Genomic DNA, 27,793 nt, shown 5'->3' on the forward strand with positions numbered 1-27,793 from the left:
GCTGCCACACTGGCGCTGCGGCGCGCGCCTCCGATCCGAATGGAGGCGCGTGAAGGATTGGGCTCGCGCAAGGTTGCCGGGGGGGGGCGGCGGTTGTTTCACGGGCACGCACCTTCCTATAACTCTGCGTGGGAGGGAGGGGAAGCGGCTCGGGTATTCCTCGCCTGTATCGGGGTGAGAAAAGGGTGAATAGAAGGGAGGCGGAGCCAGAGAGGCTCTTAATAATGGAGGGGGGCATAAAGAGGGTGTGGCGAGGGCGAGCGCGAGCGCGCTGCAAACGGGACGGGGAATAGGTTGCGTCGTATCTCGCCTCCCCTCCCCTCCCCTCCCCGACGGATGATAATGTGCTGCTTGCTGGGCACTTTTGTCTTTTTTATTCCCGGGTCTGTTAAGAAGAAGGGGGAATGAGCCGGAATGGGGGAAAGAGACGCATCCGCCATGTTGCCTTTATTGGAATAGGACAGGATAAGGGGCATTGGGGCCGATGCTCCTCGCCGTCTTGCCCTTCGATTAATCACCCAGGGGCCCTTTCAAGATTTGAACGCCTTCCCGATTAAAACTGTGCGTGTGAAGGAGTGGGCCTCGGCGTCTCAACCATTATCGTACTTTTCCGGGTCACCTTTGCCCCTCAGAGCATGCCGTTCCCTACCCTCAGGGTCTGCTAAAAGCTTACCAAGGCAGCTTGCGCTTTTCGCAGAGATCAGCCGCGCTGCACTGAAGCGGGGGGAAAGGTGGAAAAAAGAAAAAGCCCAATCTTTGGGCTTGGGAGTGTGTGTGACAGAATAAGGAGCGTTTGAGAAACTTAAATTTATGTCCCACATTTACATTGAGTTAGACGTATAGGCTGCCAAGTGAAGAGGGAACCACTTCCTTTTAACTCCCAGTTGGAACAGAAAGGAGAACGAGAAAAAAGGTACGTTTTAAGAGCAGACTAGTACATTTGTGTGGTGGTGGGATTAAATCAGAATACTGATGTTATCCCACCACTACACAAAAATTATTTAAATAAGAGTGGGTTCACACAACATAGTACTCTAAAATATGATTAGCTATTCTGCAGTTCAGTGTATCGTGCGAACCTAGTAAATATGGTTGGTCTACTATTGGTTAGATTTATATCCCACCATGTGCCAGGTTTTCAAAATGATGTTCATGAGGATCTTAATTTTATTTGCACAACAGCCCTTTGAGGTAGGTTGGGTTGAAAGAGTGAGTGCTCTAAAGTCATCTAGTGAGTTTCCATGGCTGAGGCTTAGCATGTCAGCACCTTAAGCATCTCACCACACAGGTTTAGTGGGTTGTTTGGAATCATTTTCACATGCGATGCTTGGTTAGCAATTTGTATCTCCCAAAAATGTAAACGCTGTCTTAAGTAACACCTGTAATAATAGCCATGTACTTTTGGTAATATTTACCTTTTTATTGTATGTGAAAACTTTACTGTTTGTCATTTGCATCCTACTAAAGAGTGTTACAGACAGAACCTGTCTTCCGTTAAAATACATTTTTCTCCCAAAAGATTTCAAAATGCATGCTTTTAAGTTTATGTAGCTACAGCTTCGCCTCGGACAAACTATAGTTGCACAATAACATTAAGGGCAAGAACATTGCTATCCCAGTTATGCAGTCCCCTGATTGCCCATGGGATGCTTCTGAAGAAAGAAAGCTGACACCATCCTGCATGTGACTTTTTAAAATCTTAGGTACATGATTCAATATCAGTGATCAAGCTTAAGAAGTAGCCTTGCCTGATGTAGCAAAAATCTCATATTTTCATTGCTGCTACTAAAAATAAGAGTGTCATGGAGCTCTCTATGGGTTAATTTCTCATATTTTGGATTTCAATATTGAAATGTTCAAAGTAACAATATTGATGACATCAGGTTTTCAATAGGCATGAAATAATTGACTACATGCAGAATATGGAGGGACATAAGTAACAGAACAGTATTAGCTCAGGTTAAGAAATATTCATACACGTAAAAAGATATGCCAAATTCCTGTTTTTCCATCTTTTCTGATTACTTGTTTTTCCTTGTGGGGGTTACTGATTTTGACCAAACTAAGAAAGTACAACCCACATATTAAGTTCTAGGAATTATCAACTGACTAATGGTTTTTTTTCTTTTTTTAGAAAAACAATCTTGTTTTATAAGTGCCTAAAGTGAAGATATTTCCACTTTGCACAGACACAAAGCATGGTCTTTGCTCCTCCTGTAATTTCAAGATATAGCAATGAATATGTTTATTTAACCCTTAAATTTATATGAATTATTCAGAATAGTTTTATCTAATAGAATGTGGTACTTTCAAATGGAAAACAATAGTTTTGATTATCCTGATAACAATTGTATTGGTTCAAAGATATTTTACAGAGTTAAAATATTTTAACTTATCCTTGACAAACTGCTTGGAATCATGTGTCTTGGCACAAATTTTAGAATCAAAATTTTGTATCTGATAAGGAAAACTTAATATGAAACTTGTCTATGAATCCCAAGTCTTGTTTGAAATTGAAATCATTAACATTTTAAATAATATTCTTGAACATTGAATATGTGAAATGTTTTTCCAGTGCTAATTTAATTCCAAAGTGCATATTTGCAGCATATTAAACAAGTTCAGATAGCACCATATGTTCTACTCTAAGAATTAAAACTAAAGATGAAATACACATATAGTGCCTTTATGAACTTATCTTGAGAATTTAACTAGTAGTCATGCTACCCTTCTATAGTAATAGATACAACCAAAGTAATTGCTCACCTATATTGTTTTTTTTTCTAGTATGTTCTGTTTGAGTTTTAACTATTATGTATCTCTGTATTTTTTATCTATTGTTTTTATGTATGAGTTTCCATACTCTGTCTGAGCCATCTTGTGAACATTAGTCTTTAAAAATGCTTTTAATTTACATTGTGTCTGACTTTTAATTTAAGAATAATCATGATCAAGTATGCTTTCAGAATTACATTTTTCTCCTAATTTCTCATATCCCAAGAATAAAACTCATTAATGTCTAATATCCTATCCTGGATTTATAAAACAAACATTGACAAGTATGCAAGTATATTTCTTATAACATTGCAAAAATTTAACACAGAGAAGTTAGAAATAGTTTTAAAAGAATACATGTAGAAATTTCAAATAGTTTTAAAGAGTGGGTTATGGGGGTAGTAGGATCTGTTTGTGTTTTGTTTTTTGAAGTATATTTCTGTTTTCTCTACTGATTAAAAAGAGATATCTGTGGTACACTAGAACCATCTACTGGATATTGGAGGAAGTAACAAGGTAAATTTAAAACACTGACATCTGGCTGAAAGCCAGTGAGAATTGGGAAGTAACTCCTCCCATTACTCCCAGACAGATCAAAATTAAAGGTTTTAAGATTTGGTTGAAATTTATATCCATACTATAACAGTATAGTCTGATGTCCTATTTTGTTACCCCAGTATGGCTGGCACTGACTAATAAGTGATGTCATCAGGAAGCACTGGGTGTTTAGGATGGTAGATGGGACAGTGGGGGATATAGTTAATATTAACAGCTATATTTGTTTGTTTGTTTGTTTGTTTATTTGTCCAATTTATATATCCACCCATCTCACAAAACAAGTGACTCTGGCCAGCATATATCAACCCTACTTTGAGTTGAATAGCTTTTTATATCTTTTCAGTGCTCACTAGTCAGGTGACATTGTCAATTCCAGATGGCTAGATAAATGTCTGCCATAGTGAACTATCTTGTTCATAGCTTTTCTAAGGATATTCTTGTAATCCAATCCCATCTATCCACGTTATTTGCTATTTAAACTCTTCATATTCTAAAAGTATATGAATGTTTTACATTGTCTCAAGAAATAGTTGGCCTTTTTTTTTAGTCCAGGTGATTCTTACAGTCTGCAATAATCTTAGCAATCATTTCCAAATAGGTAATTCAAAGACCTTTATTATATTTATCTTGTTTTTTTCCTCAGTATATGGCATTCAAAGACAGCTATAATTGTTCTGATATTTATTGTCACTTTCATGTTCTAAGTTTGTCATTGCCTTCCTCTCCAGGAGTGATCTTCTCTTTCCTTTTCCAGCATACTGTCTGTCTCTCAGTTCTTAAGCTGTGGAGATGGTATTTGCTTTCAAATCACTTACACTTAGTTCACTAGTTCACTTTTAGCTTCTAGTTCTAATAATATTGTGTTACCATAGGTATTTATTCTAATATTTATTTATTTTAATTTATATTTGGGGTTGGGGGGATAGCCCTTCTAGTCATAGGGCTATTAGATCTCAACTGCAAAAGAACAGATGACCATTAGATGACATGAAAAAAAGAACTCTATGCTGTTATCTGGCGTTCCTACATATTTTAGCAGCTCTGATCTCATAATGCTACCATGCATGCTATTTATGTAGCTTACAATATTTTAAAGATGATATAAAGTATAAATAATTATATTAAAAATAACAGCTTAAATATAGACCACAGAACCATAATATTTATACATAATAGAGATATTTAGTGGGGGAGTATCAGCTGAAAAAGAAATGTGTATACTAGCTAATGAAAGAAGGACTGATTTATACTTTAAAAACCAAATTGCTTCACAATAGTGGTACAGACTCTGAGAAAGCTTTTCTTTGTTTTTGCTGTCACCTGCCTTCATCTTTGATAGGATACAAAAAAATCCTTCTCTGTTTAATGTTAAGGAGCCAGGAGATGGTGTCAGACTGTCCTTCCATAATTCTGAACCCTGTCATTTAAGTTTTAAATCGCCTATAGTATTACATTATTTATAGCAGCATACATGCTACATTTCTTAGATGCTATCCCTCAGTATAATATTTTTTAAAAATTGATTAATTACAATTAAAGACATATTTTGAAGGACAGGAGTTTCAATGGCCTCATCACCAATTTAACTGGAACATAACTAAGTATGAATTTATTTCAGTACTGTTATCAGAATTCTGGATAAGAATGAAACATCGTTGATAAGGTGGATGCTTTGTTGGTCAGAAGTACTGATGGTCTGGATCAGGTGGGTTTATGCTGACCTGGATGGAATAGCTACTCCCTAAAGCAGCTTCCCCAAATCTTCAGATAGTATGGATTACAACTCCAACATCCATGGCTAGTGGCCATGCTGGTAGGGCTAGTGGAAACTATAAAATTTGGAGATTATCTAATTGGGATGGCTTATTGGGACAAATCCCAAATCTCTTCTACATGGCAGTACTCCTTTGCACATTTTGCTAAATCCAGACCTCCCACTACAAGTTCTTTGAATAAATCTTGCACCAGCATCACTCTGAATCCTGTGAAGGTCAAGGTGTGTACAGTGTGAAAGAAAACCATTTCTGTTCATTTGAATAGCATCAGCATGATGAACAGTCCAGATTTAGTAAAATATGAATGAGCTATTGTTAGCAAGAAAAAAAGTGCTGTGGGTATCCACCTTAGTTTATTAGTCAGGTATGAACTACCCTAGAAAATACAGAGCTTGCTTCAGTTTTCTGTGTACAGGTAGTCCTTGTTTAGCAACCACAGTTGGGACCAGAAACTTGGTTCTTAAGTGAAGCAGTTGCTAATAAAACCATGACTGCTTACGATCTTTCAGATAGTCCTCCTCAATGACCATTTGTTCAGCAACTGTTCAAAATTATGCTGCTGCTGAACAAATGGTACTTATGCCCAGTCCTCAAAGTTACAGCTGTTGCAGTGGCTCCATGACCACATTAACAAAATTTGGATGCTGGGCAGCTTACCCACATTTACGACCACAGGGTGTGCTTCAGGTCCCCCCCATTCCCCTCATCTCTGCTCCTTTAGCTGTCCTATACTCTGCTCCCTACCACTCTGCAGTCCCTGCCATCCCCAGCTAACCTTTGCCATCTACTGCTGCTGACAAAGCACACCCAATGGCTCAGCACGGGCCAGGAGGAAAAAGTCGGCAGTGGTCGGATAGGTGCAGCAGAGTGCAGGGTGGCCAGAAGGGCAGAGACAGAGGAGAGAGGGGTGGGGAGAGTTGAAGCAGAGGCAGGGCAGGAGAAGTGTGAAGTCCTTGCCTAACGACTGCAACCTAAACTGCCGTTGCTAATTAGTATGGTCATGTGATGTTTCACCTAACAACCACATTGCTTAGCGATGGAAATTGCGGTCCCAATTAGGGTCATTAAGCGAGAACTACCTGTGCTTCAGCTTTCTTCTGCTTTACAGACCTGCAAAGGTTGTAAATGCAAGGATTGGTTGCAAAATTACATTTTCATCACCATCGTTGCTGCAAATGGTTGCTAAATGAGACAGTCATTAAACAAGAACTACCTGTACAGGTAGTCCTCAACTTACAACCACATTGGGACCAGAACTTCAGTTGCTAAACGATGTGGTCGTTAATTGAATCATGCCCAATTTTACAACCTTTTTTTGCCACAATCATTAAGCAAATCCGGCTTCCCAGATTCGCTTGTCGGAAGCCCCCTGGGAAGGTCACAAATGGCGATCACATAACTCCCCTGGGATGCTGCAACTATCGTAAATACATGCCAGTTGCCAAGTGCACAAATTTTGAGCACGTGACCGTGGGGACGCTGCAACAGTCGTATGTGTGAGGACCAGTTGTAAGTCATTTTTTTCATCACTGTTCTAACTTTGAACAGTCATTAAATGAATGTTCATAAGTCAAGGACTACCTGTACTAGTAAGCAAGTTATGTTGTTGCAGTATTCGTAAGTGGACCATCTTCCAGAAATGTGGACTTTTATTCCCAGTATTGTCTGACCAATCTGTCTATTGCTGAATACCCTATGAGTTGAAATTCACTTACAGGGTATGCTAAGGTTAGAAAGTCAGAACTGTTTCAGTGTTTTCAAGATGTAGCTGGTCTTTGGGAAATTTGTAAAATTTTAACTGGCATTTGAAAATCAGGTAACTCATAACTGCGTATATTAGCTGCTTATTAATCTGGTCCACATATCACTCTAAGTCATTGTTGATTGAACAAACTGCAGTTGGCTTTGTTCAGATAATATGCTAATTCATTACCATGATTTACAAATGGCAATGACTGGTATTGTAGTACATGCTAACCTAAAACCAATCACATTATTATATTTTTATCCCATCTTTTTTTTTTAATATATTTTGCTCAACTCAAGGTTGCAAACATACCTAATACTCCTGCCACTATTTTTCCACAACAACAACCCTGTGAGGTGGGTTGGATTAGGTTGAGACTGAGTCACTGACCCAAAGTCACCCAGATGGCTTTCATACCTAAAGGAGGCTTAGAACTCAAAGTCGCCTGTTTTCTAGGTCAGCACCTTAAGCACTATGCCTAACTGGCTCTCACATATGAACTCGTGTGTGTGTGTATGTGTGCGTGTGTGTGTGTGTGTTCAAAATGTTTCTATTAGCCTTACAATTGATTATTAAGAAATTAAACCATCGATATTTTAGATATATAATCTTACTTAACTGAACTTTGAAATCAGCATCAGAGGTCTTAATGCTTTCATGAGTTACTCAGTTATTAAGTGATCATATAAATAAAAACCAAGATGTTCCCCTTGAAAAGTGAAATATTAATCTTAAATCCAGTATTAATCAGATCTGGAATCATCTAAGACTTATAGAAATAACTATATTAAATCTTATACAAAAAAAATTTGGACTCTAACTCAAAAGGTAAGCATCTCTTAAAATTAAGATTAATGGAGATATATGATTTTTGACTTATATATTTACATAATCAAAAATAATTTTTTGAAACACTTTTGTAAGGAAATTTTCCAAGGCTTGGGGATGCTTGCCCCCATCTCAGCAACATCTGGGGAATAGGCATGATTTCTAACACATTATTAAGAAATTCTTGAACATTTAATTTATGGAAACAAAAATTGTGTAAACATGCTATCATTTCAAAGTAAATAATAAAATCTTGCCCAATTTTTATTCAGTCTCAAAACTTGCAAGTTCACTCTGTTTTACATTTATATTTCACAAGAATTGGATTTCTGTGAAAATGTACAACCAAATAACAGTTCATCTATATGAAAAGAAGCCTACAATCTAGCTCTCCAGTTTCTTTTAACATAATAAACACAATTTTTTAAAAGATAATGTTATAGCATTTTCTGCATTGGCTTAAAGCTGTTCAGGTTATAAATGAACAATTAAGAGACTGGGATTATATTACTATAGTTACTGTGAGCCACAATAACAGTTACTTTCCATTGTTCCAAACTTGATGATTAAAGCTACTATATCTTTCCCCATTTTTAATGTGCAATATGGGGGGGGAAGGAAAAAACATAAAAGCCATTTCATTGCAAATTTATTTCGACTTTCAGAGATCACAGAATTTGTCAAATGGCTTACATTGTTTTAAAACACTAAGGATATTTGGACAGGAAAATACAATTCTGACTTTGTTATTCAGAATTGAAAGCCAGCAGATCTCATCAGTGGAAGAGAAAAAAGTAATTTTCATTCATTTTCACTGTCTGCAATCTTCCATATTGTTTTAGAGGTTGACTTCTACAATCTTTTAGAGTCATCCAGTTGTGCCAAAATAATAGAAATGAAGATGGGATAGATGGATGGATGGATGGTTGGCATGAAGACATTGTAAGTCACTAGTGGGGAAATGACTATCCAAGTGCTCTGGAACAGATTTATAGGGATTATAAGTAGTCTCAGGAAGAAAATGACATCTGTTACTATAATCTCTTCTTAGCAGGAATGTATCCTTAAGTAGAACTCTGTTCATGGAATGTCTCAGATAGTTGAAGCATTCTCCCACTCTTTCATAACTTTTTAGAGTTACCATAACTTTTTAGGGTTACCAGCATGATCAATGAATAGTTAGATGACTCTACACATTATGACTAATGTAGGGTGGTAGGAATAATGCTTTTCCTAGTTTGCTAGAGCTGGTAAAACATGCCACTATGGCTGAGGAAAGACAGTTTTTGTCTGTGTGGTAATACTATTAAACTATGATGACACTACCCAAGTGCTGATGGAACACTTGACAGTGCAATTAATCTTCCTCCTACACCAAAAAGTGGTTGTAGACACAGAATCAGTTATGACAGATGCTCAGGCTGTTTCATTCTTGTGGAGTCCTTGGTACTCTCTGAGCAAAAACATTTGCTTGCAGATGTTTCATTACCCAACTAGATAACATCGGTGCTAATGAGTGTGGGGTTTGCTCCCTGTTTATATCCAATAGCTAGTTTATATCCAATACTTGTTTTTGTTTTAATTTGTGGGAGGAGGTTGTTTTTCATTTTGTTTTGAAAAATGCAGAAGACATGAAGTCTCTTATGAATGAAGGAAAGTTCTGAATAATTGCCTTTTGCCTGCCCATGTCTTCAATGTACAGGATATAAGGCAGATGTCTCCTGAACTGCCAAATCATGACCCCAGACAATCCATTATAATAACTTTACACTGAGGGTCTCCTGTGAGCACCATGGCAAGTTGAGGTCCTGCTCATTAGCTGGACAATCTTGTAAGGGGAATCGCAGCTGGATGCTGGATCCAGACCAGCAAAATTTCTCCAGAAGAAGGAGAAATCATTGAGATTATCCATATGACTCTGGACAGCGACTACTTGTGAATAGACCATGGAAACTGCCGTTTTGCAGTCAGCTTATGAGTAGTGACACTGGGAGTCAAGATTTCATCAAGCTCACACTCTCAAAGCAGCCTTTTACGAAGCTTGACCAAGCCTTATTTTTAAATCGCTCTCTTTTTTTTTTTTTTTGGATTTGGATTTGGATTATTAATTTGTTGTTTGTTTGTTTACTGGAGAGATTAAGACCCTTCGGACTTGCAAGGTTTTACCGTATTCATCGGGTGAGTTTCTTCCTCAGAGGACGATGGAGTAAATTCAATTTTAAAAGTTTTGAAAATCTATGATTTCTTGGCCTATACAGCAAAAGGATGCTTAATATATGGATTTTGGAAACCAATGGATTAAGAGGGCAGAGGGATTTGGAATTATAGCTTTGAATTAATTAAGATATTTTCTCATGAGAAAATGGTGACTGTTGTGGCTTTTTTACAATAAGGTGGTTTTGGTTGTTTTTACAATGAGACCTTGAAGGCTAGACACTAGAGGGAGTTAGAGGATAAAGAATATGAGCAGAGCAGAAATCTATATTGCAAACTTTTGAATATATCTCTATTAAGCTTCTTAATAGAATAGATAATTTGCTTGACAAGATGGACAGAACATGTTGTAATGAAGTTATAGAACAAGAACAAATTGCAAAGGATGTCTATGAAATTACTTGGAAGGGGAACTTAAATGTAATACAAATGATCTGATGGATGACTTATGCCCTAAATCTCTGAACTGTGTTTAAGTACCTTCATATTAATATGAAGGTATCTGTCAGGTTCAGCCCAAGAACAACAACAAGGCAGTCCAGTCCAGTCCAATTTCTTTATTAGCTTGCACCTAATAGACAGAATCTCACCAGACTAAACCTGTGCTAAAGCAACTAGTGGATATAACCCCATGAAACCCTAGGGAGGGGCCAGCCTCATCCTCTTTGTATTCCCACACTCTTGCTGCGGACTGAGGAGGCGCTTGCTCTGGAATGTTTCCCCTCCCTCCTGATAACCTTAATCCTCCATTCCAGTATCTTCCTTGCTCAAAGCCTTCTATTACAGCATCTAACCTGATTCAGCATCTCAAATGGATGCAAATATTTGATTGAATCTCCTTCAAAACAAATCATCCATTCAAAGTTTCACACAACCTTAGTAGAAATATAGTCAGCATGAAAAGACATGGTTCAAAAGCCTGTAATCTGTAATGCAAGGTCAGGCCTAATAGTAAGAGAACAGTGATCTCGTCTTTTAATTTTTTGACTAGTGAAACTAGCAAAAAATTAAAAGACGAGAACAGGAACAAAAATGTTCCTAAAACAATATTTTGTTTACTATTGATCCACTGAATTTTCAAACAGTAACTAGCAATGGAGACATATCCACTCTAGCAAGCTCTTTGGCCCTGAAGATATCTTTTGCCTTAAGTGCTGGTTGTAGTGAGGCCAACCTAAGGAGGCAGCTCTGTCATACATACAGGTCCCAATGTGATAGGATCAAGTTCAGTATACTTATCTTTTTTTCCTGGCCCAGTGCGTTTATCACCCTTTCATTTGCATAATCTTTTTACTCTCTTTGCTTGATAGACCCATTCCCTTCTATATTCAAGTGTCTAGTTTGCTTTTTTGCTTTTCTATCCTATTCATTCATTCACTCACTCACTCACTCACTCAATTTCTGTTCCTGCCTGTCTCAAATTCATGACTCTTGGTGGCTGACAACAATGTTACCTTTCATATGACCATTGCATGCTGGCTATACTTGAGTTTTCCTGAGTGGGACTTCTTAAACCCTTCCTTGCTATTACCTAGGGCATTCCTTGTTTGGAAATGCTAATTCCTCATCTCCATCTTTCTGTAACACAAGTATTGGTATTAGACATTGTATACTGGTTCATGTGCTAGGGAATATGTAGCATTCTTTTTTTTAAAAAAACATTTGCAGTATGGTGAAATAAAGCTTTGTTCATTCTTTGTATTTACTTTCAACTGATTCTCCCCCTTTTTGAAGTAGCTGTTTCCCTTTTCTGCTGGAGTATTGAATCTCCTGTGTGCTTACTACACCTTTTTTTCATGCGTATCATGAAAGGTTTGCCTGCTTCACTCTGTTTTACTCCCAAATGGATAGCCCATTGTTTTTCTCCAATACATGACTACTTTCTGATTGTCAAGCAGAATGCTTCTGCATGCATAATCTAATATGCATACAGCAGTGTCTATTCTGGATGCATAATCCAGAGAGAAGTATAACCAGCAAGCAATTTTGTGATTGGTGATTTATGTTTGATGAAGGATTATGTATTCATTTTTATTGTTGTTTTGCTACTAAAGCCACTGTAATGCTGCTGCCTCTGCTGCTTGATGAACAGAGAATTGTGATATGTTATGGCTGCACTAACCCTTGATTATTGATTGCCCTAATTAGTGGGATAATAGGATTATTTTGATACACTTTAATTTTCATTCATGTGCTTGACCATGTAAGTGTGAGTTGCTCCAGGGATTTTAATGCAACAATTTGCTTGCATTTAAAACAGGGATAAGTAAGAGTAATGGTGCCCTGAGGTACAAAGTCTGGGAAAAGGAAGGAATTTTTAAATTTTTATAAGGAAAACTATCATGATAGCAGTTCAATAGAGTCCCTAGATAAAGAAGCAGGTGGCAAATGACTATAAGAGCAGTTGTATTTGAACAAATTCAGCCTTCTTATTTGAAATGTTGAATTGTCTTCTGAAAACTATTATATAAAATTTCCTTTGCTGAGTATTTATGCTTCCTTTCACAGTAGTTTATTGATGGATATTGTGTATGCCAACCTGAATATATTAAAAAGAAAAAAGAAAAATAATTACTGTCTTATTGGACTTTATAAATTTCAAATGTAGATCACTGTTCCATTCTATAAATTTTAATGCTATATGTGACATTTGTTACGCTTTGGCTGTACATGATCCTATATTTTGTGACAAAGCCTGGTTTTCAGTTTTAAAACATATTTTTCAAATAGTGCAAGAGCTGCATGTTGGGGTGGGGACCCAATATCTCTCTTACACAGTACATCTCTTGCTATTGTGGTAGACATACAAAATACTATTGCTTGGAAGTCATGAGTACCATTAGGTGTTCACCTATCATAGTTAGGCATGTAAGTTTACAGTTAGATATATATAAGCTTTTGCGATACCCAGTTCCCTAAAAAAGCTGTTGGGGTATGTGTATGCAGTCTTGTCAATAATGATTAGCTACTGGAAAGGAGCAAAGGACTATTTACTGTCTCCTGGTCATTGAATATGGGGAGGGGGGGGGAGATGGGTAGATCCATTTAACTTAGTGCTTTTTTTTAGTATGTTTGGAAGAAGCACTCCAAGTTTTCAGAGAAAAAAAATTAACCTTTCCTAAGTGGAAATGTCACACAGCACTTTCCCGAATTCACTGATACACATTATTGTGTATTTGGCCTGAGTAATGCATAAACAGCTGGATTGAATCTATTATTTGCATATTTTTCCTCTCCTTTTGTGTTTAATTTTGTGAACTTGGTTGCAAGATCATGAAACAAAACTGAATAAATTAAGAAATGTTGATTGGAAACATCTTTTCATGATTATAATAAAAAGCAGAACATGTTTTGGAAGATTACAATAAAAAGTCTAATGCAAAGCTTAAAACTATATTCTGCTCCTCCTTTTGATATTTTAACTCCCCTCCTTATTCATTTTATCTTCTTCTGACTAAAAAAAATCTTAATAAACTTCACTTGTGGAAACAATTGTTAAAGAAAATAAGTTTCAGTATTTGAAATACGGTAAGAGTAAAACCAAAAATAGGTTATCTTTAGTATTCAAACTTCCTAGGAAATCTTAGTCACAATAGCTAATAATATGTATCAAGAATAGAAATCTAATTAAAATCTACTTACTGTTGAAAGATACACATTTGAAGCTGGAAAAGATGGCAAGCTACACATTAAAGCAATGCAAGTAAGGATTGCAAAAGTCCATGGAAACATGAATAGGAAGGCCACTAATGCATCGCCAAAAAGAGAGAAAGCATGAACAAAAAAAGGACAAAAGACTTAATAGATTTGCATATATTTTAGTATACATAAATGCAAACATCAAAATTGTTTCTTCATGTAGGTAAAAATACAATTAATCTCACCAGAATTGAGGGTGGGTTTTTTTTATGTTTCTCAGTCTGGTATCCAGGCCTTTGCTGTCCTTCCTCTTATTCCTTACTTTTGAACTGGATAATCCTTTAAATTGAAGACTGACTTAGGACTTTAGAACACTTACTAGGTAGTTTCTTTTTTTTTCCTATCTGCCTTATTTCACGACTGCCTAATTAAGGAACAAAGGGCTCTACAATGCTGAACCTGAGAATTCTTGGCATGGGATGATGATTTCCCATATTGCAGCTATCCAACAGTTTCTCATGTTGTACAGTCTCTTTAACACAGACTTTATATTACCTCACATAATATCTTTGGATTCATTGTTGCAGGTGATGTTTGGAGGTAACATGAAGGGGGGTTCTTCTTTCCCTCCAAAATGCCAACAACATTACGAATTAGCATCCTTGGAACTTTTGACTTACCCAAATATATCATCTCTTCCACATCTGCATCTAGGTTCAAAGAATCAAGAGTTTGGAAGGGACCCTAGAAGTCATCCAGACCAATCCCTACACAGTGCAGGATCTGTTAAAGCATCTCTAACAATTCAGCCTGTGTTTTAAGACCTCTAAAAAGTAAGGATCACATATGAGAAAAATAAATGAAAAGTTTTTAAAAAATAGTTGAATAATCTTTTAGGGTAGTAATATGGCATGCATTAACAACAAATCTGTATTCTTTTTGTGTTTCTGTAGATGTACACATTTGGGACTATGCACCACAAGCCAAATTTGGAGAAGTTGTAGAGTCTGGAAAGAAATCAAGGGCATAGATTCCTGTTATTCTAACTAGCACAACACCAAAAGGCAGGATAGTAATTTTCCATTCAGTTCAGTCCTTATAACTTCAGAAAATGTAGCAAGTTGACTTTTTATTTTGGTATATTTTACTCTGAACTTGCTCTGTGGATGTTTTTACCTTTTACTTAGCGTTCCTTGATAAAGTGAGCAATTCTGCAATGGTTTGCCTAAACTAGAATTGAGCCAAATGCTGTATTTATCTATTTGTTACTGCAGTGTAATGTTTGTGCTTTGCATTTGACCTCTTCTTAACCAATTAGGTCAGAGGCCTGGCTTTGCTATTGTGTATTGGAAAGAAGACAATTTTAGCTAATGTGGTTACAGTTGCTATGAAAGGGAGGCTTCAAGCTAATGGTTTTAAAAAGACTAGAAGGAGCAGCTGCCCTTTGTTTACATAGATACCAAGCAGGCAGGTAGTGTTAAAGAAAAAGCCATTTGGATTGGTCCAGGGATCAAAAACTAAATAGTGTTTGGAAGGTCTATGAAGACCTGGATTTGTCAGAACTTCCAAACGGGGGTTTGGGTTGGGTTTTTCAGAGAATAGATGGAGGTTGTCAGTTGTTAAAGGGAGTAGAAGATGTGATGGAAGAGTGAGGTGCCCAATTTGAAAGAATGTAGAGGAGTCGTTTGTGGCTTCAAGGAACAAGAAACTGTATTATGGGATTGGATTAAAGTTTCCAACAGACTGCAAAACGTAGCATCAAAAGGTTTTAGGTCTAAGCATAGGGATCTAATGATCAATAATCTGTATATGACTCTGGAAGTCTCTGTTAAAGTTGTGAGCACAGTGTTAATTAAACGTACTTAAAGTACATTTCAATAACCTTAATGTACTATATGAAAAGTGACATTTCATGTCATTGTGCCATCACAAAAGGAAATTAGGCATTGAGATTCTAAGTTTCAAAAGACTTGATTTAGTGGCATCATTTAGGCTGCATTGCTTAAATGTGACTTCAGTTTGAGACTGTATCTTTTAAAACATGGCATTTCAGTTCCAAGGAAGCCACCTTCAAAATTAAAAAAAGAAAAGAAAAAAGGAAGGGAACATTGGTAGAATATGTACATTGTTCCATCACAATTTTTATGAATCTGGATGTAACCATAGGATAAGTCCATCTCCTAAGCTATGGTTGGGCATGCTTTTTCTATCCAGGGCTTTTACTTTCCTTGTTTTTATTTTGGGGCTTCAAAAGTAAAATGTTGACAACAGTGAAGTGTGTAGGACTGACAATCCTTGGATTCTTAAAACTTGGGTTTTTTAAAAAAAAGAAAACAACAATATAGGTCTGTTAATATTCTCAGAGGCTTACTACAGCTATTTTAAGCCTTATGTGGTAAACATAAGAGAAGACTCACACTGCCTAAAACAGCTCTGTTGCCTCCAGATTTCACCAATGCAATGTTTGAGATCCTTGATGCATGACTAAATTTATCCACATATACACTTACTGGCTACTAGGTGTAATAGATGTAGATAAAGTTGGTGCACCCCCTCCTCAAGAAACCCTCCCTGGATCCTACTGTACTGGACAATTTTCGTCCAGTCTCCCACCTCCCCATTTTGGGGAAGGTGGTTGAGAAAGTGGTGCCATCACAGCTCCAAAGGGTTCTAGAGGAAATGGATTATCTGGACCCTTTTCAGTCAGGTTTCAGGCCCAGATATGGAACAGAAACAGCATTGGTCGCACTTATGGATGATCTCTGGTGGGAGCGGGATGGTGGAAATGCGACCATCCTTGTTCTCCTTGATCTCTCAGCAGCTTTCAATACCATTGACCATGGTATCCTTTTGGGACGACTCAGGGAATTGGGGGTGGGTGGCATGGTTCTGTGGTGGTTCACCTCCTTTCTCCAGGGCCGATCCCAATCGGTGGTGATAGGAAGCGAGAGGTCCCATCTCCAACCCCTCTCTGTGGAGTGCCACAGGGTTCAGTTCTCTCTCCGCTCCTTTTCAACATCTACTTGAAACCAGTGGGTAAGATCATCCACCATCATGGGACGAGATATCATCAGTATGCTGATGATACTCAATTATACATCTCCATCCCAGGTGAGGTAAGTGATGCTGTGCCCCGCCTTTCGCAGTGCCTGGTGGCTGTAAGGGTCTGGATGGGAAACAACAGGCTTCAGCTGAACCCTGGTAAGATGGAGTGGCTGTGGGTTAATGGCTCCTCTATATCCAGGACTTTGTCATCTTTGGTGCTAGATGGGGTAACAGTGCCCCAAACAGACCCAGGGCATCTTCTGGGGGTCCTCCTGGATTCATGGCTCCTGCTCGAAAAGCAGGTGGCAGCCATGGCCAGGAGGGCCTTTGCACAACTTCAGGTTGTGCATCAGTTACACTCTTTCCTGGATCAGGATGCCCTTTGAACAGGCACTCATGCCCTTGTTATCTCCCATATAGACTACTGCAATGTGATCTACATGGGGCTACCCTTGAAGAGTATCCAGAAGCTACAGCTGGTCCAGAATGCAACTGCATGGGCTATTTTTGGAGCCCCAAGAAGGGCTCATGTAATACCATTGCTCCACGAGCTGCATTGGGTACCAGTTTGCTTCCGGGTCCAATTCAAGGTGTTGGTTATCACCTTTAAAGCCCTACATGGCATGGGACCAGGTTACCTAAGGAACCGCCTCTTCCCCATGACTTCAACCTGTCCCACCCGATCACACAGAGAGGGCATGCTTCAGACCCCTTGGTAAAAGAGTTCCAATTAGGGGGGCTTCTCTGTTGTAGCCCCCGCCCTTTGGAATATCTTGCCCCTGGAGGTGAGATTGGCCCCCTCACTCCTGGCCTTCTGGAGGGATTTGAAGACCTGGCTCTGCCGCTTGGCCTGGGGTGGGGAGGGAAGACATCAAGTGTGGGGATGGCTAGCCCCTTAGAGGCCTATCATCTGCCACTCTGGAAACCATTAGCCTTTTGGATTTTCTCTTTTTTCTTTTCTTTTAGTAACGTTTTGTACAGTTTTTATGTTTTATGTGATTTCATACATATTTATATTTTTATTGGGTTATGTGAGCTGCCCAGAGTCCCCCATCAGGGGGAGATGGGCAGAGATAAATTAATAAATAAACAAACAAATAAATAAATAACTAAAGTTTGCAGAGGGACTTGGTACTTTTGACTTCTTTTCCTCTCCAAAGGACTTCCATTACATGTCTCTATGTAACAAGTCTGTTATTTAGACTGATAAATTATCTCTGGGCTTTTATCACTTCTCTTCCCATTCAGCTCCATTCTCTTTTTCTTCTGACTTTGACCTCTGCAGTTCAGGTTCTTACTTGACTCATATGCTCCATAATGGAGAAAATCAAACTATGGACTCTCCACTGTATAAAATAACTTGGGTTTTCAATACATTCCTTCCTAAACATTTTTTTATTTTTTTTTTCATACAAGCACCACTCTCAAGAATACTTTCTTACAAACTTTAGTGTTCCAATCTGCACATATTCTTTCCAATCATTAGGGTTTCTCCTGTATGCATTCATTTTCTGTGCAAAGCTATCTGCTAATCATCCCATGGAAATGGGCTGCATGAGGTCCTGAACTGGAGATCCTTGTAGGGTAAGAAAGTGCAAAACATTCTGCGCATGAACCATTCCATATAGCTAGTTTTGAGTCATCTGTGCCCAAACTGAAAAACATGTCTTTTAAATATTTTGGTCAGCATACAGAATAAAATCAGATAGTTTTGTTGTGAATATGGACCCAAATGCAGCTCTTATTGGCAGAAGTAGTTGGATAAAAGTAGGAAAAAGCCAAGGATATTGGTGGTGGCAACTGAAGGGAATGTGCTGGAAGAAGAGGGGTGAACAGACTAGTTGGTGGGATATGCTGTGCTGGGGGTCTATTCCTTACTACTAAGACCATCACAGTAAGGAACAAACTTACCAGCCATTAAAGCAATGGAGGTGACTGAGACAATGGAGGGAAGGAAGACACTAGGAGCTATTGAGGGGAGAGAGAGGGGACAATGCACATTAGCCTTTCTCTGCTCATCTCATAAAATCACTCCTGGACTCTTCAGAGATCTTTCTGCATTTTGTTTTGGCCAAAACCTGAAACAACTAAGTGTCCTGGGTTTTGTTTCTGTTGAACCAGAGCTGATCCAAAATAGTTCAGCAGAACTTTTGGATTATGATAGTTGGCTCTGGGGTAGAAACAAACCTATTTTCCATTTTCTGTATAATTCTAATTTAGGGCTACAGATCTAGTAATGTACCAAAAGCCACATGAGCATTAGATGGCACCAAAAAGATGCAGAGAACTCCCACTCTTTGCTACCAGCTTGTGAGTATCTGCATATTTGCAGCCCAGATGAGATTGCTTATCCCTTTCTAAAACCAATAATTTATTGAGCTTCTGGATGAGATAGTTAATGAGGGTTTAATCAGAAGAAATGACAGGACTCCATAACTTGTCATTCAAATCCTACCTGTGGGACTCCTCCTTTAGATAACTTCCCCAATATTGTGGGAAGAATGTGTAACAATTTCTTCAGCATAGTTTTCTAAAACAAAAGATCATCCCCTTGATTATATTGTACAGAAAACAGTACACACACATTCCTTCAAATGAGACAAGTTACAGTTTATGGGAGAGCAATTTTCATGAGAAAAGCAGCCCTGTGGGAAAATACTGCTGTCTCCTAGTCCATTTCCACTTTTTGCTTACCAAAGGGAATGGTTGTGGAGAAGGGGAATTTTAAAAAAATGTTTGTTTTTTTCATTCAAGTAAGAAATTATGTTGTGTCTCTAGTTAGTCAAGAATATTTTCACAGTGGCACAACTGCAGAGTTTCCAAGGTTGGAAGAAAGCTATTTGAGGCTTCATGCTGATTCAGAATTTTCATGGAGGCTCTTGAAAAGCAAACCAAGAACTTCCAGCCAGAAGTCTGAATAGGAATAGTTTACTAACCTAGTTTAGGTTAATTCAAGCAGCAAGAATATGGGTTGTTGGTCTCCACTATTGATATTTAGTATATTATGGGCACACTGGAAAAATGGCAGAAGTCACTGCCATATTCACACATAATGCAATATTCTTTAAGTCATGATGTGTTTAATGATCCTTAATCATCTGTTTCACATTTAGTAATAAGCCACACTGGGTCTGTTGGTACACAAGACAAAAGTAATATATGACTTGATGGCATTGCATTGTCTGGATAAGGCCATTATGGCATATGAAAATGTGCATTAATTTAATTTAATTTAATGTAATTAATATATTGGTTTAAGATCTTGTTTAAACTTGGAGCTTGAATTAATTTCAGGAGCAATCCTAGTTGTAATTTTATGAAGTGAAGAGACCTTAAACAATTAAGTTCATTGTTCAGCTGATTCCTAAATGTTAAATAAACTAGGGCTAACAGATCTAAACTGAAAAAATACAGACAGCCTCTTAGAGAGCAACAAATCTCTATGCTCCCATCTAGTGGCCTTTGTGAATTTTGCAGGTCAGATTTTTAAAATAGCCCAAAACTTATTTCTCTACTTCAAATCTTTCTCCAACTGCTCAATAATAGAAACATTGTTTCTGCTGTTTTTATGACATGATTCTGGATGGATCCTCACTGGACTGAGCCTGTGTGTCTCATGCTGAGTCAAGGCTTAACCTCAAGGTTTTACCTGTATGACCCCAGTCCTGGCAAACATTTGTGAGCTTCAGCACAAAGGAGTAAAACAAAATATGAAACCATATGTGCTATAGATTAATTAGTTGGTAAGACATAGGGAAAAAAGAAACCTTATTCCAAAAACATTGAGTATGTAGAAAACTGAATAATCTGTTCACATATTGTCCATCTTATTGTAAAATAACATAAACAAATTCAGTGATTTGTCAATATATTTTCTACAGGGCTTTATCCAGAGGCATTTATTAAAACTGAACTTTCAGCCCTCATCTCTAAGTCTTTTATTCAACAGCTCAATATATTTGACAAACACAAATTACTTACCTTAGCTAGTTCCAAACATGTACAAATTAAGTAAACTAGCAGTTCATTGCTTTTGAAGAAAGTGCTATAAGATACTAATTTAGTGGAAGGATTGTCCTTTTGGATAATTCTAGTTATTAAAACTGCCTGAATGGGTATCTTTATCCTAGGGATTTTTCTGTGGTCTTAAGGCCTTTGAACTAGAATTTTAAAAATAAGTTTGTTGTATTTAATTGGCAAATGTGTCTCTCTTTGTGTGTGTGTATTTATTTGGGAAGATAACTGAAACAAATGCCTATTTTGTTGCAGACTCAAACTAAAATTATTTGTAGCACATTAACAAATATACAAACACATCCATTACCATGAGAACAGCTTTCATTTAAACTTTGTGTTGAGGTTATTGCCAAGATTAATGTGGGGAATTTGTTAGATCAACCACATTTAGAAAAAAATTAATAGTGGCTTTCCTCCGCCCTCTTCCCTATATGAATCATTCATATATCATGTGATAGGCAGAGGAAGAAAAGTGAAGCATGTGGGTTCTTGGGTCAAAACCTCAATAGAGTCTTCCTTTAGTTCTGCATCAACTGATACTGAAAAAAAGTCACTTAAATCATATGCTTTTGCACTTGATTCTGGCTCACAATATCCTGGCAATAATGCAAGAGTACAAGTACTCAAATGGATCTTTTTGTTTTCTGACACAGGATGCTACCCAACAGCAAATGCAAAATTAGGAGTCCCATGCTGTGTACAGGTTGCAAATAAAATTTGGGAGGATTATGATGATGCAGGTTTATTCAGCAACTAATAAATGTTTTAATAAAAATTATAGCATCAGGGTTATCATTTCCATTAATTTCCTATGGAACTGCCCCTTAAGCTAGATCAGATTCTCTTTTGGTATGGATATCTAGTTTTTGTTCTAAGTATCCTCCATGCACACACATGTATAGGGTTTTATATATGTGTTGGTTGATGGGTATGTGTGAATAATGCATGTGTACATACAGTATATTTTTTCCAAGACTTCCTTAGATTGTTAACTATTCCTTAGGTTGATGCATTTTACCTGTGCCACATGTATACCCATAATACTTAAAATTATAATCAGTGACTTTATTTCTTTAGATATCTTGTTATACACTGAGTCTCTATTTTAACTCTATTTCAAAAATTAAATAGTTTTCCATTAAAACATTCATAACTGATTTACTTTGAACAATTCACTGCTGAACTTCTCATTTTTTCCTAATAATGATAGTTTTGATAGGACCTATTGTAAAGATATTAGTGTCAATGTAATCATGCATTGTATAGTCTCCAATCATCATTTCAGAGAATTTTCTTACAGAGAAAGACTTGTGACATAGCAAATTGTTTAGTGCCTGAATAGAAACCCTAAAATGAATGACAGTTGTAACTGGCTGGTCAATGATATGCATTTAAGCATCCCTTTGAGAGATAGTAAAAAAGAAAAATATGAAGTATTTATATGCCACAATAGCTGTAATCTCCCAAATATTTTTGTGTGATATCAGATAGATCATTTTGGCAAACATAGGATACTTTGAAATATCCCTACTAAAATACACTTTGCAGGCCATTTTTATTCATATTTCTGTGTATACCGTCCATTGCTCATAGATAATATGAAGACTAAATTGAAAAACAGCTGAAGGAAATATGTGGATAATTACCTAACAATTGTTAGATAACCCTGGTATAGTCTTATGTACTGTTATGTACTGTTCTTATCCCAGTACAGTCTTTGACACAAGCCCACATTTCACTTTACAGTTTTGCTTACTGCACAACTTCCACTCACATGTATATAAGAAATCAGATATATATTTATGTAGGGATGAAATACAGAATGAGTGATCTTTTCCAAAGGAATAACATTATTAATAAATTATTAATTATTTCTTTGCCCTTCCATTTTCATCCATATTCAGAATGGAAATAGACTTTTCACTTCGACCTTTTCCTTGTATAGATCAGAGTTCTGATATCCTCAAAATGTTGTGCAGTTTCTAGGGGGCAGAGTAACATCTTCCATAAGTAATATTTTCAATTAAGATTTATAGTATTTATGTTCAGCACATAGAAGTTAATGCTTTCATCATGGAGTGCAATGTATTCTCTGTAGGTTCTTTTATTTTGTTTTCTACCCCACTTTCTCTCTTCCCAACTATTTTCACTAGTTCAGACTAGTGATGTAATCATAATAATTAACCCTTTCACAGCCATTGCCTCAGTATTGTTAGCAATTTTCCTAGATAAGATGTGACACAATTGCTCACTGGCCTTCTAGAGGCTTTTCACATACCCACATAACAGATTTATGTAGTGTTTTTCCACAAATGGAAAATCAGTACCTCTACAAGCAGAATTCATTAATTTAAACAACAAATCTATGTTTGCAGATATTTTTGAGGTACACCTATAGAGCCACACCACATTACAAAAAGCAACATAGCTGAGTCTGCCACCAGAGTATATGCTTGTGTTGAAATAATAGATTACTGTCATACTTATAATGCATATGAAGAATTGACTGAACATTTCTTTATAAAAAAGGCTGAGAACATCCAGAGAGGCAATAAGAAAAGAAAGGGACAGTTGATAATTGGACAGAATAAAGATGAAAAGGAAATGAAAAAGGCAGTGTGAAATTGGATAATCATTGTATAAATAAGCATAGAGTTTTGTTGATGTTCTACTAAATAGAAACAACTTATACCCTATGTTATATCTATCTGCTCATACAGCATTATTGTGAAATAAAGTTTAAATTGTTCATTATTTATTTATGTATTTATTTATCAAATTTATATGCCATTCAGAGCTTTAAAGGTCATAACCAACACCTTGAATTGGACCCAGAAGCAAACCAGCACCCAGTGCAGCTCACGTGGCAGAGGTGTTACATGTGCAGCCCTACAGGCACCCATAACTGCTCATGCTGCTGCATTTTACACTAGTTGCAGCTTCCACATACTTTTCAAGGGTAGCCCCATGTAGAGTGCGTTGCAGTAGTCCAAACAGGAGATGACCATGGCATGAGTGACCAAGAGAAGGGCTTCCGAGGAAAGGGCACAACTGGCGCACAACATGGAGTTGAGCAAAGGGCCTCCTAGCCACGACTGCCACCTGTTCCTCGAGCAGGAGTTGTGAATCCAGGAGGACCCACAAATTGTGCACCAGATCCATCTGGGACAGTGCCACCCCATCCAGAACCAAAGATGGTAAGACTCCAGTTAGGAGGAGCCCCAAACCCACAGCCACTCCATCTTTCCATGGTTCAGTTGAAGTCTGTTGTTCCCCATCCAGACCCCCGCAACCTCCAGGCATCAAGAAAGAACATCCACAGTATCACTTAATTCACCTGGGATGGAGTTGTATACTTGAGTGTCATCAGCATACTGATGATACCTCATCCCGTGTGATGGATGATCTCACCCAGTGGTGAGATGTTAAAAAGGAGCAGAGAAAGTACTGAGCCCTGTGGCACCTCACACAATAGGGGCCACCGGCTGGACCTCTAACTCCCTACCAACATTGATTGGGACTAGCCTTGGAAGAAGGAGGTAAACCAGCACAATACTGTGCCACCCACCCCCAACTCCTGCAGCTGACCAAAAATGATACCATGGTTGATGGTACTGAAAGTCACTGAGAGGTCAAGAAGAACCAAGATGGATGCACTACCCCCATCCTGGCCTCACCAGAGGTTATCTAAAAGTGTGACCAATGCCGTTTCAGTCCCATATCCAGGCCTGAAACTGGACTGGAAGGGATCCAGATAATCCGTTTCATCCAGGATCCTCTGGAGCTGCAGCACCAGTACCTTCTCCATCACCTTCCCCAAAAAGGGGAGGTGAGAGACTGGACAAAAATTGTCCAGAATGGTGGGGTCCAGAGATGGCTTCTTGAGGAGAGGGCGAATCAGCACCTCTTAATCAATGGGTCCTCTGAATAAATGATAGAATATAATTCACCATGCTTAAAATATTACATTACTAGGAAAAGAATTGATAAGAGAGGAGATATACTGATATTAAGAACTTAAGTTTATCATATTGAAATAGTGGCAACAAGATTTTAAAGTAGTATTTTTTTATCCCCAAAATAAGTTTCAGGTAGAATTATGCCATGTCTTTCAAAATAAACCTGGTTTTACCATATTGCCATTTATAAAAAAGCAACAGAAAAAATAAATTAGAGATAGAAGGCAGTACTTGTATAGTGAATCAAGAGGAAGGATTTTTTTGAAGTTTGTCTTTTTTATAAATTAGTTGTTTTCTTTGAAATTAGATTTAGCAAAAGAGACATTTGAAGCAATTCTTCCATTTTATGTTGCATCAGTTTTACAAATATTTTTGGTCCTCTTGTTCTGGCTGTGGAATTATCCTATCAAAGAGCATCAGCTTGGAATGTATTTTCTTTGCTGTATATAGCACATTGATGAGCACATGCGGGCATCGAGTCTTTCATTGTATGCTAAAAAAACCTGACTTTTACCACATTAAAAAAATGTCCAGTGTCCCATGAGATGTTAAAATTCTTATGCAAGATCTCATGAGATCTTGGAGTGAGATTGCCAAGAACTTCTGAGACTTTGTAGCTTCACAAGATACTTATTTATTTATGGGAATCCAGACAGAGATGAAATAGAATATTATCAAATTCATATTCCTTACTTCTCTTGAAGATTGTTAGAATTTTAGTGTGTCCATTGTTTAAATAATATGCAGCTACCCACATGCAACATGGACGTCTCAGCAGATTTCCAGGAGACTAAAGTATGCAGACTTTATTTAAACTTTAAATAATTAAAAATAGGTTGGAGTAAACAGGTATATTCCAGTAAACAAGAATATTCCACAGCACAGCATTTTTTGCAAGACTAATCTGCATATATTGACTGTTGTGTCAAGCTACTGTTACCTTATGACATCGGTGTACAACCTTTTTTAATCCCAGGGGCCACATATAGAACATTTGGAATGCCAAGAAAAAATGTGGATGTAGTCCAGAATATTCCCATTATTGTCCTTAAATTCCTATAATATTTTCATGCTTATTTCTGCATTTATTTATTAATTTTATATCCCATTTTTCCTCCAGGTGCTCAAGGCAGCTTACATAGGAATGTCACTTCATTTTACAGCCACTCCTCGTTTAGCAGCTACATCGTTTAACGAAAATTCACAAATACGACAGTAATTTTTTTTTAAAAAAATCATTTTCTAACCAATGCACACACTTACAACCAAGTTTCTGTGCTTGACACACCAGAGTGAGAGTAATGCTGGCATTGCTGCACGAGAGAAGCTTATCTGAATGAAGCAGTAGCAACCAGTGATCTTACAGCATCTCTCTGTCTCTTTCTCTCTCTTTGTCAGTCACATGTTCACTTAGCTACCATTTTGCTTAGTGACTGTTTTGCTGGAACAGATTGCGGTCATTGAATGAGGAGAGTGTGTATAAGGGAGTATTACTGGCCCAAAGTCATCCTGTGAATTTTCATGGATGACGGTGGATTTGATTCTGTACTGCCACAGTCCTAGTCCAACACTTTCAACTCTATACCATGCTGGCTTATCTTTTCTGTTCTCTATTCCCACTTTATCCAATTTTAAAACCACTAAGTTCCTGAAGGGTAGAGTACTGTAGTTATAATTCATTTTCAGCAATATGTTAAGCAAACAGTATTCATTAACATTATGGTATGAAATTCTTTATGGTATGAATGAATCCTGAGTTATATGGTACCAGTCTGTGCTTTGATTATTCAGGAAGTGGGAATTCTGGACCAGTCTGTGAGTACAATGAAGATGATGACAAGACTCACACGGACTTCAAGGACACCCAGTTTGCTCCTCGTGGTATTGTCATTATCAGTATAGTGGTTGTGTGTCTCAAAAGAGCTATACTGGCTTTTTTCCAAAGCAAATTTTCATTGAACCCATGGCCAGCAGACATTGCTATAGCAACCAGTGCACACTAACAAAAGTCACTTCATGTATAATCATCAAGTGTCTCTATAGCAACAGCAGCTTCCAGGAAGAAAAAGAAAAGAATTCTAAAAGTGTCCCTTGAATGAAAAGAGTTTTGTGCAGAAATACGATTGGTCTATAAAGGTTGTGCAGATAAAGCATGAGGTTAAAGCAATGAAAAGTGGATGTGGAGAATGCACAAAGAATGGTTAAAAGAAAGACAGTAAAAAACAAAATACAGACAATGGGTTCCAAGTTAAACTGAAGAAAATGAGTTGAAATCAAAGGGGATTAATATGAATAAATTTTGGGGAATAGGTAGTACCTTGGAAGCAGAATCCAACATGAGCTAGTGTAATTCCTTCATTGTTATTACCAGCTATAAAAAAAGCCTAACTTATTCAATATATTCTATGAAACATGCAGTTTGTCACAAACAGTAACATAAGAATGAGTCTAAATTTGCTCTGTGAAGAGTCACATGTTTTTGCTAATTATTCCATGGATCACAATCAAAGTAATCTTTCATCCCTCCTATGTCTTTCATTACTGTACCATATATCTTTTTTCTTTTAATAGAACTTTTTTTACAATATGTGTCAATGGATAAAATAAAAACAATAAAGAAAATGTGTTTTTCAGTGCTGTATGTGTGTATGTGCTTCATGTTACCAATTTTTCACACTTCTCAACACAGTTCAGCTGTCATCTAAAGATTACTTTCATAGTGAGTAGGATTACTATCTGTTTTTGAAAGTATGCCCAATTTCTGCATTACTGAAGAACTTCAATATAATACAAGTTAAAGTTAACTGAGTTTCTAGTTATCTGAAGATGAACTGCAGGAGAAGGAGGAGGAAGACAATATTCTTTAAAAATCTACCACAGAATTAGCATATGTGTTGTCTACTATAGGACAAATACTATAGTATTTGTTACATGTTTTTTACATGTTCTACTTGTTTATTCTTAATAAATATCACAGTGATCCAATGTGCTTTCTCACAAAGCAACAAAATGCTTTTGCATAATCCACAAAACGTGAAAGTGAGGAGAATGAAATCTTCATTTAAAAATTCCCACTGATATGGCAGGAAGAGCCATCCATTGTAAGTGGAGCCAAAGATGATTATTCTGTTTCTAGCAAGATCAGTTTCCCTTGTGGACTTAGGCGTCTTGGCTCCTGGGAACAGAATAGCTACTCTTTTAGTTTTAAATTGGGAGAGAGACTGACTATGAGCCCC

At 37.4% G+C, this 27,793-nt stretch overlaps 1 long non-coding RNA gene across 2 annotated transcripts; it reads left to right on the forward strand.

The window, feature by feature from the left end:
• The first annotated feature begins 82 nt into the window (after positions 1–82).
• LOC112540654 (uncharacterized) lies at positions 83–27,428 on the forward strand. Of its 2 annotated transcripts, XR_015794508.1 has the most exons (4): positions 83–913; positions 14,251–14,369; positions 14,490–14,600; positions 25,678–27,428. It is a non-coding gene; the product is annotated as an uncharacterized LOC112540654 (long non-coding RNA). The 2 variants fall into 2 exon arrangements; XR_003084727.2 differs by having other exon boundaries at positions 14,490–27,428.
• The last annotated feature ends 365 nt before the right edge of the window (positions 27,429–27,793 follow it).

This window comes from Python bivittatus, unplaced genomic scaffold (genome assembly GCF_059951505.1).
Source record: "Python bivittatus isolate LINGU-HERP-01145 unplaced genomic scaffold, Pbiv_v1 ctg000980_np1212, whole genome shotgun sequence".
Lineage (NCBI taxonomy): Eukaryota > Metazoa > Chordata > Lepidosauria > Squamata > Pythonidae > Python > Python bivittatus.